The 15,781-nt window shown below is 36.0% G+C and overlaps 1 protein-coding gene across 4 annotated transcripts in view; it reads left to right on the forward strand.

Annotated features, from left to right (window-relative positions):
- Window positions 1-3,449: 3,449 nt before the first annotated feature.
- LOC118746209 (regulating synaptic membrane exocytosis protein 1) overlaps window positions 3,450-15,781 on the forward strand; it is a 322,168-nt gene continuing 309,836 nt past the window's right edge. For all 4 annotated transcript variants that reach the window (XR_004993810.1, XM_036480041.1, XM_036480048.1 and 1 more), the window contains exon 1: window positions 3,450-7,846. The gene's annotated coding sequence lies outside the window, so the exon portion shown is untranslated. The remainder of the gene's footprint in view (window positions 7,847-15,781) is intronic.

Here is a 15,781-nt window from a genome sequence, read left to right on the forward strand (position 1 = left end):
TGAAAATATTTTGAGGAGGGTTGCCACCTGGTTTAAATGTCGAATTTAGTTTACTTATACACAAGTTATATGAAATATATATGCCAAACGAAGGAGTGTTAAGAAACCTTTATTTTGAACGCTAAGAATATTTTTGAGGTGTTGTTTAAAAAGTTAAAATAAAATTATTTAATAAGTTAAATGAATTATTAAAATATGGGTGTCAATCGCAGGGGGTTTGAAAAGTTTTTATTTCCGAACTGTATTTAACGGGGTTGCCAAATGTTTGAAAAATCAAATTACACTTAATTCATTAGTTCATTCAAATATGTATCGCAATGTCGGCGGAGGAGAGTTTACAAGGATTAAGCTTGAAAATACTTTTGGAGAGGGCTGCCACCTTTTTTTAAAAGTCTAACTCAACTAATACAACAAGTATATGAAATATAAAAATATAATAGTCAAACGAAAGAATGTTAAGAAATCTTTAGTTTGCACATTTGGAATGATTGAAAAGGGTTGCCTGGCGTTTAAAAAGTTACATTCAAATTATTCAGTGAGCTGAATGAATTATTAAAATGTGGGTATCAATCGAAATGGGTTTGAAAAGGCTTTATTCCTGATCTTTATTTAGAAGGGTTGCCAATTGTTCTAACCATCCAACTCTTTTTCGCTTAAAAAGGAGTATTTCGGAAATTGTAAATTCGTCCTCTATTATGTTATATAAAAAAGGGGTTATGAAGTATGCAAACCTCCATTTAAGTAATTTCAAATCGGCAAATCTCTTTTCAAAATATGCTTTTCAATCATGTGCAATATTTATTTCTAGCCTTGGAAAATGATGAAATAATCTTTTTTTGAGATCATGAATAAAAAGACTTAGTTTAGATTCAAAACTTAAAATAATTTGTAGTTTACAAAGTAAAAAGAGCCAACATGTTCTAAGCAAAGAAAAAGTAAAAAAAAGAGCCGCACTTTGCTAAGCAAAGGGCCGCATTTCACTCAAAGAGCCGCGTTTGCCTACCGTTGGCATAAACAAAAACTTTTTCAGAACTGCGGTAGTTTATCCTAATTTTTTCCAAAGTTAATAAGTTAAGCTCAGGGCAATATTTTCTCACAACGCATGCTAGATTGCTATAACTTTAGCAACTTAACACCTCAAATCAGTGTTGCCAACTTTTGAGTTTCAAAAAGCACCAAACCTTGGAAAAAGAGCGTTTTATCGCACTAAAAGCACAAAATTTTTTTTTATCAAAGGATACTCTTTTTCATAACAGTTTGTTGTAAACAAAAGTAAAAAAATAAACAATATTTACATGTATAAATAAATACACATTCATGCTTGCGAAACTGGTACATCTGGAGAAGGAACAATCGAATCGCAACAAACGAAATTGAATTTTAAAGGGGAAGAGTAATACTTAATGATACCCTAAGTAGAAATGAGCGAAAAAATTTGTTGTTTTATAATATAACCTCAAATATTTCGAAAAACCGTGTTTTTACACTTAGAGGCTAGGATATCTCAAAATTGACGTGGTAGAGAAAACCTGCAGCTAGATTTGGATTCAGCACCGAAAAATCTACACAAACGGTTCCACTCAGGTGGCAAAAAAAGTTAAAATTTTTCGAACTGTGTAATCAATCAATAATCAAGAAAATAAAAAAATAAATACTTAACTTATCTGCGTGCTAGCATTTTCAACGCGAATACAATTTAACAAAAACGCAAGAACGTGGGTTTGCAACTTCATCTTTTTATCAATCATGGTTTGCATTTTAGTGCATTTAAATTTGTAGATTCTTGTAAATTCAGAAATTTTAGTTCAGAAAAAAGCACTAAAAAGGGCACAAGGCACTAAACCATTATTTTTGGCGTTTTAATTTTCAAAAAGCACTAAATCTAGTGCTTAAAGCACTAAGTTGGCAACTATGCCTCAAATGCTACAAATCGTGAACTCTCCTTTTATTTCGCTCGTGCATTTACGCATATTGTTTAAAATAAAAATTCGTCCACCTGAAAGTGTTAACCGTACACTACTAAGCTAACGAAGGCCAAACGAAAATGCAATGAAAAAATTATTGAGGTCGAGTTGTGAAGACAACAGTGAGACGAGTTCATTTAAAAAGCCGTACGGTGCGTATTATCAACACTTATGGTCTGATTATGCATACTTCGCATAACTTCGCACAATTTCGCATAAACTTCAAACTGTAAAGGCCCGTTTACATACAACTTTGGCGTTGCGTTGGCGTTGGCGTTGGTTTGACAGAACGCACGTTAAAAGTATGCTTGCTACAATGAACGCTTGGCGGCGAATCCTTGGGCCACTAAATTAACATATTAACGACAGATAAATTAATATTTCATATCAATAATTGCATTAAAAACGATATTTCTTGCCCGCACTTGATTAAAAAGGAAAAATATTTCACATAATTTTATTTATTCGCAACAGCTGACGAGCGACGCACGCGAAAAGTTGAGAGTTGGCCATCTTTTTGCTTTGTGTTGGCGTGAGCGTTGTCGAATTTTGGCTATGTGGACGGCTGCATTTGAATTCATGTATTCATAGTCAGCTGTTGAAGCGACGCCAACGCCAACGCAACGCCAAAGTTCTATGTAAACGGGCCTTAATTTCGTATGTACTTTGTATGTATTCTATTACCCAGAAATTAGCAGAACTTTTAAAAACTTAGCGATCTGTTGAGTTTAGATTTTACTTCACATTCTCTTAAGTTACATTTTTATTGCACTGGTACAAATGGTTGTGCGGAGTTATGCGAGGTATGCATAATCAGACCCTTAATGTGGTTCACCACCAAACAACAGCCCCAACAGCATAAACACATACATACACACGCAAATGTGAACACAAAAAGCAACAGTGGCAATGGCAGCGAGGTGAAAAATTAAATAGTAACTGAGTGAATAAAGGGAAAATGAAAACACGGCGGTAAAGCACAAAGCAACAATAACAACAAGGTAATGCTGTTTTGGTAAGTGAGAAGCGTGCACAAAGCGGCTATTTTTCTTCCGCCTACCCCGCCACGGATCTTTTAACTGTTAACGGTTAGGACTATGTAAATATGTCACACTGATTTGATGGCGCGAAAACTGAGTAGAGATGGGTAATGGAGTGGGTTGGGTATAGTCGCACCAGTAACTCTATTGCGCAGGTTCCCTACTCCCACCGTTATTCATTACCACCGTTTACATTAATCAGCACATCAGTAAAGAGCGTCAATGCCACAAACTCGCTGAGCACGTGAAATACCAGAGATGTCTTAAGTGGAAGGAGCGCGGGGACAAAACTTTAAAACTCACCACAGTTCAACAGCTTTCGGTCATGGCGACGGCTACTCACCAACACACTTCGGGCCCCAGCTCCTGGTTCCGGAATAGACAACTCTGCGAAAGCTGAAATCTGACAGCTTAAACAGGCAGGCAGTGACGACTCGTCACGCAGTAGTCTTTGTCGTGTAGTGGTGTCGTCGTCGTCGTTGTGCGCTCGTCCAGCGTTCAAGGAACCAATTACCAAGGAACACACAGGAGAAACTGCTCACATTACATACATATAGACACACACGTACACACAAACAGCATAGTGAAGGCAACATACAAGCACACGCTCCATGGTATTGTATATGTAAAATGAGAGACACACACGCAAACACTTGATATACTGATGGACATTGTGAAAAAAGTTCAGAAAATGCTGAAAAAGTGTATAATATTGATGGAAAAATAATAAAAATATGTGGAAAAGTAAAATAAGTAATAAAATAATGAAAATATATTGGTTTTTAAGTAAAATATTTCAAAAAATTCCTAACTAGGGATGGAATTCTTAGCGAAAACTGTGACGTAGTGCTACCCCTGCCCCTATAAAACAGAAGAAAGTTTCTAGAAAACGACCTAGCCAAGTAGATATGGGAGAAAAAAATAATTTTGCTAAAATAAAAGCAGGGCATTTACATATACATATATTTTCTATACACAATGTGAAAACGCTCCGCACACCTGAAGGAAATATTTGCCCTTAGGTTTGTTAGCGGGCTCTAGGGAAAGATGACGATCGCCTCTAACGAATATATGTACGTGTCCGTGAAATTTTTTTCTCGCGTTTTTGGAACAATGGGGCATATGGGTGCAGTAGTTAGGAAATATCCAAAGGCGAAGAAGTGCGATAGAAAAATATGTGTTTAAAATATAAAATTTGAGGTCGTTGCGGTGTTGATTTCATTCCTTCGCAAAATCCATAGAATGCAAGAAACCAAGATGGCAATACGCCATGCGATTTGAATAAAAAAAGACTAATGGAATATTCAGATGTCGATGGTTCTCTGTAATAACCACACAACTCATAACTGAAAACCCCCCTACTATTGAACAATGGCACATGTCCCAAAACGAGTGCGATAAGACCACAAATTGCCCATGAGAAAATGGATGTGTTGATGGGTTGGTGTGTCTGACGAAAATAGATTAAGGTAATTAATCAAAAGGACACCAGTAAAAGAGAGTGGTCGGGAGCAGAAAGTGAGCAAGAAAAATAAGGTAAACCAGCACGAAGTATTCGATAAACATTGTATGTAAAGAGGAAGTAATAAAGAAGATAGTAAAGAAGACGCTGGCAGGACATGTGAATAGAGAACTATAAGAAAAATATTAAAATTACATACGTATGTATGTATAATAGCTTGTACAGGAACAAAAGACAAAATAGTTGGAATCTAAAGAACACAAGAGAAACGAACAAAGGGCATAGCAAAAATGAAAAATTCGCTAGCGAAAGCAGCGGCAAAGCAACGAAATTTAATGATTCCATAAAGCGGAGGAGCGCCTGATTTGCTTCAATCGTCGTCATCATTGTCGTTTCTTAGTTAAAAGCTGCGACTTCACGCTGATACTGCTGTCACCCGAACAACGAAAAATTCCCAGTAAAAAACCTAATTCACCACAGCTGGTAGCTGGTCTCTAAAACGTGCCAATACCATTAACTATCATCGACAAGCGCAACGTATACTGGTAATAAGCCATCGCTCCCAACCGCCTCCATCTCTCTTTCTATGCCTTATCTTCGTCCACCCTCCACATGTCTCGTAACTTCAAACCAAGCGGTAGAGTCGCAACTCAATTGGAAGTAACTTCAACGCTGCAGTATAAAACGCACTTAGTAGCGAGCTGCAGCTTCAATCACAACGCACCCATTTGCATTAACGCAGCGCGAAATCTCTTGGCCCCAACAAACTTGCGTTCGGCTAATCATTAGAAGTACAGTACGTTTCGCTTGATTGCGTCCGATGCACACCATTCAGTGCACTCAAGAAGAAAATGCAGCTGAGCGAAATGTCATGAAATTAGGAAACATTTATTGAAACAAAAGTCTATTAAACAGAAAATTGCAGTTTAAAGCAGATACAGTTATTTATGAAATCAATGTTTGAAAAAAGCCTATGAAGCAAATATCAAATAACTACAGCTTATATTAACATTGCGCAAGTGGCCATATGGAGCGAATTGTGTGAAAAACTCAAGCCCACCGTCTACAGCCTGAGAGTGTTTGTTTGATCCGGTAACTGCATCATAGGCCAGATATTCAACATACGCCAAATCTTGATCGATTTTAAGGCCGCCTTCTGTAGCACGAAAGGGAACTGCCTATACGTCGCGATGACAGAAATTGGAATCTCGATGAAACTAACACGGCTGTGCAAAATTACGATATTTCAGACAGCGCTCCTACCTTCTGTTGGTGAAGTTAATTAAAGCTGCTGAACTGAACCGCTGTGGAACAATTTATTATAAGAGCGTAAATATAATTACTGGCGTAAGTCTATGATAAAACTAATTATCTCCTGTCATCAGGCAAATTGTCAGCGGTTTAGCTCCTCGACCCGCATGCTACCTTAAACTATTATAATTTTGGAAAAGGACTTCGTTTATTTGGGAATTATAATTAACATTAATCAAAAATGCCAGCCTTGTAATTAAGACATGGACAATGACAACACCCATTGAGGCAGAACTTGGAGTGTTCGAGACAAAGATTCTGCGGAATTTCCGCGTGGCGGTAAAGAAAGAAGAAGACGTCCCATTATATGGAAAGACCAAGTGGAGAAGGCCTTGGCTTCACTTGAGGTTTTTAATTGGTTTCAGTGGGTACAGAAGAGGAGCGATTTATTGGATTAGGTCAAAATCGCTTCAAAAAAAGGAGGTTATCAATTCGTCGGAATATATTTTTTTTTGATACGTTATCAAATAAATCAGACCCACGGGAACCAATTTCGATTCTTCTTTTATCGAAAAGGTGTTACCTCAGGGATGGTCCCAGACTAATTTGGTTTAGTTCCGATCAATGTATTATGAAGAAGCTAACGATACTCCTAATTTTTTTTTATATGTGTATTGAAGTGGGTTTTTTGTTTAAAAATTACTTGTTTTACGAAGAAATAATTTTGCCGATAAACTTATGAGCTGTAATTTTTATGAAAAACTAAAATATTACAATTATGTTTGATTATTTTATTGTTATTACTGTAACAGTTGTCAAGGACTTTTATTTTAAAAGTCATTTACGAATGTCGTTCCGGGATTAAAAATATCCAATCAAAAGTTGAAAAGCTAGTTCCACCAGTTGAAGTCCAGAAGTAGTTTGAGATCCAAATATATGTATAAAAAGCCACTTTTGAATAAAAAAGCTGTGGTAACCGTTACAATTAATTTTTATGACAACAAATGGAGCCTTCGCGATTCCCACCTAAATGTAAACTTTTAATGTCACACATCATTTCAGATTTTGATGTGAACAAGTAAACCAAAATGTTCTTCGATTGCTTTACCCAATGGATCCCATCTTCTGATGGCAACATTTGCTATTTCTATGAGGTTGCTCACACATACCTGGTTATCAGCTTATCTGGTTAAAAATTATTCTTGTGCAGTATATTTATACGTTGTAAACCGAATAAAAATATAACCACATAACCTGATAACCAGAAAAGTGTGAACAACCCCTTTATTTAATCCAGGTTATAATTTATTAAAATCAACAATATCGTTAAAGCTACAAAATACTTCATATATACATGTACATATATGCATGTGAAATTTCTTTTGTTAAATACTAAAACAAATGCAACTTATTTACTATTTGAAATGAAAAAGTGTTCCGATTTTAAAAATGAGGCTGCCACTCGTTCGACGAACAAAAAAATAAATCGCAAGATGCAAAAGATAAGCAAATAAAGAGAAGTGAACATAGTGTTTGTGATGAGTGAAATAAAGGATCCTTATATACTCGTACACATATACAATATTTAATAAACAAACTATTTAACACGATAATCCAGAATAAATAAATATGTGTGTGTTAGTGTAAGATCATGTTCTCAAGAATAGCTACCAGTTTTATAAAATTCCTACTCTAAATCTCTCTCAAAGAGAGGAAAACTCGGAAAAAAAATACTGTGCGCGCCTAAAAACTGATGCGGCAAAAGGATTTGAAAAATATCAACAAAAGCGTGCTTGCGAAAATAAGTTTACTTGTAAATATGTATGTAATACTAATACATTTTGTGAATGCATTGTGAAAAATATGCATAGATCTGTTAACAAAAATAGAAAATGGATAACAATACATTCACCTAAGCATACACAGCATTCGAGTATTTTGTAAATAATTGCATTAAATAAACAAAAATATTAATAAAAATATTTACTAATCAAAAAATACTGTTACTATTAATTATATACCATACATATGTTAGTGTACATGTATGGAACGACTAGGTTTATGCTATAAAGTCTCAACTAACAACGAATGTTTAAACAACGCCGTCTTTATGGATATATGCAATACATGTAAGTGATTTTAAATATGCGTACCCATATGTACATAGATACATACATATATATAATACATATTTACAAACACATACATATATATATATACTGACATAAGTCAAACGGATCAAAGCTCTAACTAAAATTCTAAATGTATGTACATACATACATTTTCAAATAGGGTATTCTTTCCGAATGTTACCCCCACCCAGCCCATTTTTCTTTTAACTTAAATTTTTTTTAATATGAAAAAACACAATATTTCGAATGCCGAGTGGCAAAATAACGTGAGGGTCAACTTCAAGGTCATCTCAAGATCAACACGTTTTTTGTTTTAACTAGTCGCCTCCATTTTTTATCTCGTATTCAGAAAGAACGGGAAACTCTACGTACAGATAACATATCATATGTAGGGTTAAGGGTATGAAGTGTTAATCGTCATACCAAATATGTATGTTTTTTCAACAAATTTACCCAACTATGATTAATAAAAATTAAAAAGACCATGAGGACCTCCAGATGACGTTGAAATTGACCGTCATATCGTCCTTTTGCAAAACCGCGTAACTGAATTTTTTTGCCAAAAATTGGATTTGCTCAATCAATTCGTCCAGAAATATACTAGCTTAAAGTGCAATTGCTTTACACAAAAGAAAACCATTTTGAAATATGAGAGTTTTTACTCCCTAGAAAATAATTTATGCAACCTCACATACGCGGTTTTGATACGCGGGTTTGTACTTTAAACGACGATAGGTGGGTATAAAATATGCTGCGAACAGCTTATATATATTTCCCCTTACCTGTGCAATCTGGTTTTGGCCTCCTTTTGTAACTGCCGGCAACCTAACTGTTCTTACGCGTGTATGTGTTTGCAGAATGATGACGAAGTGATTTTGTATGAAAACTCATTTATGCCCATATATTGTGTTCAAAAAAAAAATACACAGATCATATCAACCACTTCCTTCCCTTATACCAGACGAAACGAAAAAACTTGAATTTGAATTTAAAAAAAATTGCTTTATAATGCTCAATTTTTGGTAAGTTTGTATGAAATTTGTTCACAGTAATATTTCTAGTGCTCTAAAGAATTTATATTCCGCAATGTAAAGTTATATCTGCAAAACCTTAGTTGGTAGAGCACTTTAAAGGCTGAGAATTTACCCCAAAGTAAGCCAATGTTTACCGTTGTTTAAACGGCAGAAAACAAAGTGATCATGTATTTTTCTTTGAAATTGGGCAATAAGCGTTTTTGTGAAGCTCTAAAAATTACTACAATTTTTGAGCATGGCATCCATACCGAAACGTAAATTAAAATGGGATGGCTTACAAATACACGATTAAGGGTTCTCAAACTCGCTGATTATGAATCTGAAATCAAATTTAAAACATTCAAAATGGAGGATCCATATTCGATCCATCATTTATCACCGTAAAGCTAAAATCGAACGTACATACGTACATGGCGTATGAGTAACATTCTCAACTCTTCTTGCTAACTCATACGCCATGTACGTACGTTCGATTTTAACTTTTCCGTGAATTGTGAATGACAAATCTATTTAAGCATTTACTGCAGCAGTTACGTAATACGGAATTTTCAATACTGCCACGTTCTATTTCATGAACTATAAATTTACGAGTCTTCTAACATGCCTTACTTTAATTTTTATTGCATAGAATTTTGGGCAGAGATTTAGTCCGTTTCACGTGGAACATGCCATATACATGTATTTACATTTATATATACATAAATTATTTATCTCTTATATTCATTTGATTAAAATTTATTAATCAAATATAGTCTATATGGATGGTCCTCTGCAATAACGGCACAACTCAAAATTTCATGTTTTTGAGTTATATATCGGACTAGGCTTATTACTGAACAGTTGCACATATCTCACATTTATCGTAAATATTGGCATAAGTCAAAAATTGTCGATAGGTTAGTGATGATTTTATGTCAAATAACGACATTTTTCGTATTGTACCGTTATTCAGTAATACTAATGGAGTTATTTTCGTTTAACGACTCAGGAGATGTTACTTATTTCGTATCTTTTCAGTCCAACCCTTGCTAGATCTTTATAATTTGAAAGCTTGTAAATTTTTTATTTACAGAACGACAGTAAATAATCTGGAATAATTACGTTCCAAGACATATTATTGTTAAATTATTAAACGCAAAAACTTTTATTGGCTCTACTAAAAAATATGCAATTATGAGTTGTGTCGTTATTGCAGGGGACCATCGATATGTACATAGGTATGTATACACATATATAAACAAATGTCTGTTTGCATCTTGACCGCTATGGATTCCTAAACTATTCATCCCATTGCTATTTCTCTAATTTTGGTGGGGTGTTTGTGTATATTCATAAAGGTTCTTGTGTTCATTTGGAAGCGCTAGGAGGAGCTGGAGTTGGGATGTTCAGCAAATTTGTTTAAGACCAAATGTTACTCTACGACTGCTACATATTTAACGCCGACTTTAACGCGACGTGAGATTCCCCTCATAATTGTGGCCAAGTGATCTTCGATAATAGTACATATTTGGTAGATACATAAATACAAAGTAAAAAAATAAAAATACAAAAGTGTTCCCTGCATACCTTAAGTGCACCGAGGTATGAAGAAATTGACAGATAGATTCCCACTGTTCATTTACATCCGGTCGATGAGAAGTGTCTCGCTTGAGCAGGTTTGAGAGTCGATTGGAAAATTTCTCAGCTGTTGTTTATGACTGCAGCTTTTCGATATCGAAATTTCGTTGCGCCTATCACAACACTATCAATTTGTTGTTTCGCTCTTCATTCGGGGTTTTATGGATGTTTCGATGTTTGTGTCTGGTACTTCTAACTACCGTGTTCTAACTACCAACGGCGAAGTCGTTGAGCCTCTCTCCGTTGTCGGACGTGTTGTCATGAAGGCTGAAATTTCCGACTGTTGGACCACAAATATTTCGCATAAATGTAGATTGTGGCAATTCGCTCACTGGTGGGGGGTGAAAGTGGGGACAAAGAGTCGACGCTTCCGCCCAACTACAAATTCCACACTAAATTTGTGAGTGTTCTCATGGCAGCATAAATGTAGCATGTTGCAAATTTTTGCAATTATTCCCGTGGTGATGTCAGACTTGTATTCCTTTTAGCAACCAAGAATTTGGATAGTCAGCGGGTACGGGCCGGAATATGTGCTGTCAGCACGAACTCGCGCGTGCATGGGCGTTCAGTAAAATTTCATAAAAGCACGAATAAGCACGAAAAAGCCCGTTGCCAATACTACAAATTTAGATAAGCCTTTTATAAAAAAAATAGTATATATTAAAACTCTTCATAAAAGAGAAAAGCAAAATAAGAAATATTTGGAGACCGATAGAAAAAATAAGATAATCAGTAGTTTTGTTTATATATCAGAAAATAAATTATAAAAATATTTGATGTCAAAAATTGATTCGCTTAAGTAAATATTTATATGCACATAAACACAAATTTAAAAGTATGTACATACAGTGCCGAACAGAAGTATTGGCACAGTGAATTTTTCGTAATATATGCAAAGTTATTTATTCTAATTTATCTTCTATAATTTTTTATAAAAATATTGTTCATTCTACACCAGAAAACATAATAATAAAACCTCTAAACTTTGTGCAAAACTCAGGAAAATTCATCAAATTTGCACACTAATTTGCAACTTTTTATTCAGATTTTTTAGAAAAATTCTAAGTATGCAGTTTTATAGCCCATTCAAATTTAGTATAACAAAGTGCAAGTTTGAAGTCGCTAGAAAATTGCGTTGATTTTTGGTAATTTTTTTTCACGCAAGTTCTTCCATACAAAGTAATTCGACAATTATTTTTTGTATGGAGAAAATGAGCAACACCTTCCACTAAAAATAATAAAAAATTATCGAAAATAAATTAGAACAAAAACCTTTGCATATATGGCGAAAAATTCACAGTGCCAATACTTTTGTTCGTCACTGTATGTATACATACAATAAAAGTTGGCTCTTTATTTCCGGGCTGGGACGTGTCCCGTCGTACCAGGCCGGGCCGGGCCGGGCCCCACTAAAATTCTTAACGTGCGGGCACGTGCGTGTTTTTGAAAGTTGATTTTGCACTCGAGCCGGGCCGGGCCTGAAAATTTAGGCCCGTGCCCATCTATAGTATCGACACATTCGGATTATTCGTATAAGTAGTATCGAAATAATGGGCCACATGCATAAAAAGTGAGCTTAAGCTCCAACTCGATTTTCAGTACAAATTCTTGAGCTTGAGCTCACCCCTTCAGTGCAAAAATTGAGTCTGAGCTTAGACTCATTTTTTATGCATGAGGCCCAATGATTTAAGTAAACTCATTTAAGTAGGTATCGACACTTTCATGTTATCCGAAGGTCCCTACAAATATACATATATCTACACTGAAAATAAAATTTCGTAAAAGTGCTACGAAAATCTTTCGTAGTGTTGGTTTTTGTACAATGTGCGAAACTTTCGTTCATAATACGGAAACATTTTTCAGAACGAAATAAAATTTTACGAACTATACGTAAATATAACGAAATGACTTTCGTAAGGTATTTTTTCGGTACAATTTACGAACTCTTACGTTTATTTTACGAAACACATTCGTAAAGCACTGAACAAATCTCTGTACGAATAATTTTGTTTATTGTAGGAAGGTATTCGTAATATTTACGTATGGTTTTAAAATTAACAAAAGTAAATATTAAAGTTGTGGATATACTATGCTTTTAAGCACACAGTGTACTAAATTCTTTAGTAAATAGTACGAATACATTCGTAAAATGTACTAAAAATCTGATGCCTCATATTTTCGAAGTATGTACGAAAACGGTTTTGTACAATCAACGTTCGTTTCGCTTGCACATCATCAACAGTTTTCTGCATTTGGGATTTTTTTAAGTTGTGACTGTTTTTCATTTCAGGTGCGATATTTACTTATCAAAAAGACGATAACATCTCGATTTTATCTGATAGTGATGAAATAAATCGCAAGTCATTGAATGTATGATTAAAAATATACAGATATAGTATAGCTTCCCATTTGTCATTTTTTCCATTTTTCCAAAAGTGGACCTATACCTGATGTGACCAACTATTTCATAGCTCAAAGAAGTACAGGTTAGGTTAGGTTAAGTTAACGACGCGAGCTGATTACGTAATTTCGAACGCAGATAATTTCGGTCCCTGAGAGCTCAGTGTTTGTTCGGAAGTGCGAGCCAAATCTCAGCCTCGCGAGCTAAAAGGATAAAAAAGGAAAAAGAAATTCCTAGTCTCACCGCATGAATACCAATCGCACAATGGCCTGTCAGAACCCACATGACTAGCCCTTGAGAGGGCATGTGTTTTAAAGTGCCCTATAAAAATAGCTGCTGCAGCAGATAAACGTCTTCTTTTTCTTATTTATGTCACAAAAGGACTCGGTTTCCTTTATCCTAATAGCCGGCGCCGTGTGCAGTATATGTATGGTAAGCGCCAGTGTAGGTGTGGCTCCTAATGCTCAGTTAATTCCTATTTTATAAGTGCAGCCTTCCACCACCAGCAGAGTTCCACCAAATAAGGGCTCCTTGAAACAATATGGGCTTAAATCTGGTTTCCTAGAGCTAATGAATTAATTTAGCGAGAGACCTCACATTTTACCGATAGCCCCCCTACAGCAGTATAAGGCAACCGAAAACTTTCTTACCATTTTCACAATATTAGGCTTCCACGACAGCCGCCGTTGATCGCTCCTAGTTACCTGGTTCAGGTAACCTTGAGCCAGATCAAAAATGGTGTGTAGAAATCGTCCCTTAAGCAAAAGTTTCACATCATCTACATAGGCGATCACCCGACAGCCCACTTTTTCCAGTTTCTCTAGAAGGTTTATTTACACCCGCAATCCAGAGTAGGGGAGAGAGAACACCACCTTTTGGAATGCTTCTAATGACTCTTCACTGAGTGCAGGCGCTATCCCACTCCGCGCCGACTCTTCTGTCACCAAGTAAGCTGTAGATAAGCCTTATTCGGTTGGTTTCAACCTCCACTTAACTATTGCCTCTGGAGCGGTATTGTTGAAGGCGCCTTCTTATGCGTCAAGGGTTCCTCTGACCACTTCACCAATGTGTGCAGAGCGGTATTCACCGACCTTCTCTTGCAAAAAGCTCTTGAAAGACAGTCACGAGGAATCGCGTTTATTATGTGTAGGGCTATCAGTGTCTCAGCGTTTTTATCCAAAACGAAGAGGCACTGATTGGCCTAAAATACCTAGGGAAAACATGTGCGGCCTTCGGGATGAACGCAACATTGACTACCTTCCAAGCCTTGGGGATGTACCCGGTTCGCACGCAGTTCGCATAAATAGGATCTAACTAATTGCACGACACCTTCACAGACCTTTGCAGCTGCGCAGGTATGTGCCATCGGTCCCCGACGACTTTAATGATTTGAACGAATTTAACGCCCAGGCAACATGATGATCGTCCAGAAGATCGGAGAAGTGCAGGACCTGGAGGGAGATTCTGAAACCAGTTAGCGACAATTTTCGAATCGCTATCGCACTTTTTGATGCAAAAACTTGTATATCATGCGTTAAAATGTGCGATAGCTATCCGAAAATTGTCGCTAATTGGTTACAAAATCTCCCTCCTGAAGTACAAAATATTGCAAAGAAGTACATCTGACTGTACTTCGAAGTACAAGGGCGAAAAAAGAAGTATTGTACTACCGAAAGAAGTACGGTTGGTCACATTACCTATACCCAGAGATCGAAAATAACCCTTTCCACTTATTTTGTATGGTGCTTTTCACTGACACAAACACACATCTCTCAAGCAAAGAGTGTTTCTCACCGTGCCAAATCACTCTTTGCGATCTTTTTGTGTTTTGTGTTGTGGGTTATTTATTAACTGCTTAAATTTCCCTTAGGAAAAAACACTTTGACAGGGACTTTTATTTTTAAGTTTCTTAATTTGAGGGTTATTGAAAAACTGAAAAATATAAGTGGACGTACATAAGTGGAAGCAAAGTGTTAGGCACGACACATATGTACACATACATGTGCGAACATTTATGACAAAGAAGAGAGCGTGCACATACCTGCAAAAAGTGGGACTAAATTAAATACTATTACAGAACCACGCTACCTTGTAACCAAATATGGTTACATTGGCATTGCGATGCCATTGGACCTGACCACCTGACCTCGAAAAACTATTTATTAGCACGTGGTAATCATATGAGCAAGGGAGACTTTACCTTAGGTTTTTTTTTAACAAATTAGCAAAAAATTTCTCCAGCTTTTGCCGAAAGGTAAATAGAAGCTCTGTGTACATTTTCAGCGTATAATTTCAGAAATACCAAATTTTGAGTTGTTCCTCTTTTGAAGACGGTGTGCGATATATATGCATGTGCCCATTTGCTTATGTTTGTATTCATTATATGCATATGTATAATGCCCAATGACTAAAACGCATGGACGGGATTCAGAGTCCATATACTGTAGATTGTCAACACAGGCCCTCTAACAAATTGCAGGATCAAAGGACATGAAACACGCAACACCAACACAATAAAAAACACCCCCTATCGAAGGAGATAAATGTTTAATCAAATTTAATTAAAATCCTCAATATGAGTTGTTGTTGGCGATGTAATGGTAGTCTACCCACGATACCTCACAAAATGAGTGCCTCGCTAATGTAATCTAGGTGGCAACTGTTGCTGTGTCGAAGTGAATGTATGTATGCCTTTATGTACTATATGTATATTTATGTACTTATGTAGAATTAACGTCACAATCGACGGGAAGTCTTCAACACTTTTCCTATATGCATAACGCGATATGAATGTATGTATTATGTGAGCTTGCGTACATACATACATACGTCATACGTATGTATGTGCATTACTAACTATGAACACATGCGTACATACTA

The sequence above is a fragment of the Rhagoletis pomonella genome, unplaced genomic scaffold, assembly GCF_013731165.1.
Source record: "Rhagoletis pomonella isolate Grant_MI unplaced genomic scaffold, Rhpom_1.0 Rhpom_scaffold_00001, whole genome shotgun sequence".
NCBI classification, from domain to species: Eukaryota; Metazoa; Arthropoda; class Insecta; order Diptera; family Tephritidae; genus Rhagoletis; species Rhagoletis pomonella.